This window comes from Typopeltis vanoorti, chromosome 23 (genome assembly GCF_054136105.1).
Source record: "Typopeltis vanoorti isolate ZY-2024b chromosome 23, IOZ_Tvanoo_1.0, whole genome shotgun sequence".
Classification (NCBI taxonomy): Eukaryota; Metazoa; Arthropoda; class Arachnida; order Uropygi; family Thelyphonidae; genus Typopeltis; species Typopeltis vanoorti.
This window is the reverse complement of record NC_143571.1, coordinates 66,414,586-66,419,034: the sequence shown is the minus strand read 5'-3', so window position 1 is coordinate 66,419,034 and position 4,449 is coordinate 66,414,586.

Here is a 4,449-nt window from a genome sequence, read left to right as displayed (position 1 = left end):
TGCCATCACCATACCCTACATCCGTGGCACATCTGAAAAAATAGCCAAGATCTAAAAAAGTACAACCTACACACAGCATATAAGCCGCACCGCAAACTTGCTACCCTTATCCGTTCTACGAAAGATCAGCTCCCTCCTCTCTCTCTCTCTCTCTGCCTGGAGTTTACAAAGTACTCTGTTCCTGTAAGCCAGCGTACTTTGGACAGACAGGCAGATCAGCATCCATCCGCCTGGAGGAACACAAGTCTTACATCTGTAAACACAACTATGGTCATTCAGGCTTGGCTGACCATGTTTTGGACACCACTCACAGGGTATCATGAAAGAAAACCACCATGCTCCACCATAGCAAATTCAAGAAAGAGAGACTTTTCTTAGAAGCAGCAGCAGCTCTCAGAAACCAACCAAATCTTAATAAATACGGTTGCATTAAGCTTTCAAAGATTTGGGAAACACTCATCACCAGAGGTCCCACCTTACATTCCAGGCCACCTACAACCGCCCTTAGAGGGCACTCACCTAGATAGAACTTTAGTATCACCCCCATGGTTGGGCTTAGTATTGTATGATATTTGTGTTCATGTTACATTAGTTGTTTTTGTAATCCCCGTAGATGTCCTAGTGACTAGGACGAAATATAGGAAGTATTAAATTCTATTTTAATCCTTTTTGAGTGTTGTAAAAAATCCATTAAGCCTCCAACATGAGATCCTTTTACCATATACACAGCTCATCATACTGTGCTTTAAACACACTAAAATTCTCAGCAAACACCATACTCTCAGGCAAGGCATTCCAATCATTCACAACTCTGCATGCAAAAAACTTGCATGCATCTCACTCCCCTGCTCACACCCTCTTTATACAGTTTCCTGGGATGACCTCTGGTTCTCCCCTGATCTCCCACTGTTTTCTGTAGAACCTCTCCAACATTGATCCTATAACAACCCCTTACTAACTTGTAGGTGTCTATCATATCTCCCCTCTTCCTCCTATCTACCAAACTCTGTAAATTGCATCTTCTCAATCTTTCCTCATATTCAACATTCCAGAGGTCAGAAACTACCTTAGTCAGTTGCCTATGGACCCTTTCCAACATCTCTTCATCCCTCTGAAAACCAGGTGATAAATCTGGGCACAGTAGTCCATGTGTGGCCTAATCAAAGCCATATACAATGGAACAAGAATCTCCCTACTTCTACAAGTTAGTGTCCTCCGCATCATTCCCAGAAGTCTTTGTGTTGTGTTCACAATTTTGGCAATGTGTCCCCTAAATTTCAGATCCTTATCCACTATCACCCCAAGATGTTATTTCTTCCATCTCCGACAGTATATCCTCACAAAGCATAAATTTTGCATCCCATCTTTGTTTTCCAAATTTTAAAACCTTACATTTTGCAACATTGAACTCTCATCCCCAATCACTCAATTTATTTAAGTCTTGTAAGGCCACAACATCTTCTCTGCTCTTCACGGTTCATCCCAACTTTGCATCATCTGCAAACAACTGAATATCTCCATCCAAATCTTCGCCAATATCGTTAACATACAAGTTAAACAGTTGTGGCCCCAAAACATATCCCTGAGGCCAGGGCCGGTGCTAGGCTGGACGTAGCCTACCTGCAAAGCTGAAATGGGTGCCCCCAAACAAATTGCAATTTATTTATTTATTTTTATTTTTGTCATAATCATGTGGAATTTACAAGAAAGAAATTAAATTACACATTTGTTCTTGAAAACATTTTATTAATTAAAATTTAAATTTCCTAGTTTTGATATTAACAAAATTATCTATAATGTTCTTAATGTCTAAGTTTTCACATTTTCAATAGCTATTAATGCTAGACTTTCAAACCTTGTTTGTAACATACTTGTTCTTAATAAATCTTAATTAATTTAAGTTTTGAAAACGAATGCTAACCACTTGTTATACTAACAGGTAGAGTTAATAATATTCTTATAACAATTGCAAAATTTGGAAAAGATAAATTATTCAACACAATATATTTAAGAATATCGAGAGGATTTTCAATTTTTGAAGTATCGTTTCGAAAAATATCTGTATAAGATTGTATCTTGTCAAAAAGTTCCATGGCATTTATATCTTTATTGTTACCATCTTTCAAAAGAATTTCTAAGTCATCACAGTTTTTTCTTAACTCTTCATTATTAATTTGTAAAAGTCTATACAAAAAACTAAAATTAACATGAGTTTTAAGTTGTTCAAAACATTCGTTTAATGAAGTCCTTGCAGTATCCAAAAGTGTATAAAATGCGTGGACTTTAAATTTATCTTCTACTGTTTGTGACTGTTCATCAGGATGTTCGTATTGAAACTGCCATTTTTTCTTCTGTTGTCGAACTTCTAATACAGGTTCAAACTCTGTTTCTCCATCCACGTCTTCACAAATTAATTATGAAGAGTTAAGTAAAAACTGTGATGACTTAGAAATTCTTTTGAAAGATGGTAACATCTTTCAAAAGAATTCTTGAAATATAGTGTTCTCCTATTTCAAGAATGTTTTTATAGTTTGTATCTCATCGATATTCTGATATGAATTTTTTAAAATTTCCAATGGATATCTTAAGACTAGTGATATATTCATATTTTTATCCTGAAGAGCTTTACTAACTAGATTTATTCTGTTAAACAAATCGTGCCAAATTATTAAAGAGCAGATGAATTTATAGTCTTTGATTTTAAGACATAAAGCTTGTGCTTCATTGTGAATTTCTTTATTGAAGTTGTCATTATTTAAAAATTCAAAAAGCGCATCATAAATTTCTCCTAATTGATAATGTAGAGGGCGAATTGCTTTAATTTTGCTTTCCCAACGAGTTTCCGATGGCTGTTTTAATGTAATATTTGATATAAATTTCAAAAGAATTGTCCAATGTTTTGGAGATGATGAAAAAAAATTATATTTCTTGTACAGTTGCAAAAAACTAATTGTATCTGCATTTACTTTTGCTGTATCGTTGATCATTAAATTGAGAGTGTGTGTGCAGCACATGGAACATAGAAAGCCTGAGGATTTTTAGTTAAAAGTAAATTTTGAAGCCCATTTTTCTTTCCCTTCATATTTGCTCCATTATCATAACTGTGGCCTTACATTTCCTCAATAGGAATGTTCCATTTGGTCAGTTGTGCAGTTATTGTCTCGAATATAAACCGCGGCCTGTAGAATCATCAGCACTTACAAAACCAAAAAAGTTTTCATTGATTTCGACTATTTCACTAGTACAGGAAACAAAGCGTATAATAATAGTCACCTGTTCTGTTTTACTAGCATCAGGTGTGCAGTCCAAAATTATCGAATAATATTTGGATTCTCAAATTGATAATAATGTTGGATCGTCCTACTTCCTTGTATTCGATCCGCCATCTTGTTTTAACTTAGTTTTTAAACAAGTAATTAGTTGCTGGTTGATTACTAATTTTAATATAGAGAAATTTATATTTTTACTGCACCACTCTATATCTAGATTAGTCTATTGGAATATAGTGGAACCAACCAATAACTAATTTTTTTATAGTAACTTTATTTCTTATACAGGCAGAGTTTATCTCTTAATTTTAAGGCTCCCGCTAGGTCCGATAATTTTATGAACGGTGCAATAAACAAGATTCAGGCAAACACAAATTTAAAATCAATAAAACAAAACATTTAATTCAGGGTCATATAATATACACTTAAGCTCAACTCTGACAAGAAAATAATATAAATATCTTAGCATGCAGGTCACAGCATCTTATAGATTCAATCTATGATCACTCTGCTGTCAAACTTACAGCTTTCACAACATTGAATTAACCTCTAATAGAGTTCAATATCACAAAATCTCTTAATAACAATTTTTACTATTATCACACAGTCAGCAAAGTCTCAATACATTAATGGTGGCAACAACTGCTTCACAAGTATTCACTTTCATACTTCTTACTCCGGCCGATTTCAGCAAAAAAATGTTATAGTTAATCTGGGGAATAACAGGAGGAATCACACATATATTTCTGCACTGAAGTAACACATAAATGGATAGTTCTTACTGGGTAAATTCTTTGCTCATTAACTTCACTATGGGCTCACTTAATAACTGTATTTATTTACTATGGCAGCACTAATTAGAATAAATCTTCTCAATGATAACTGAACTTTTAATGGTCGCACTTTACATGTATGGACGTATTTGGATAAAGGAAAATGCTCATTCCTTCCTTAACACTATTTGATTAATTCAGCACTCTGTTAAAGTTCCATGAAATCAATGGAACACGCAGTAATTCTTTAACTTCTAGAATTATTCTCAGTTGCCTAATACTTTCCCGGTAATTTAATAGCTTAATTACAGCACTAAGGTTCTAGTTACAGCAATCCTTTGCATTCCTTTTCTGCTACTCCGTATTTTCCTCGTCTGCCTGTGCTATACTAAAATGCTCTCCTATCC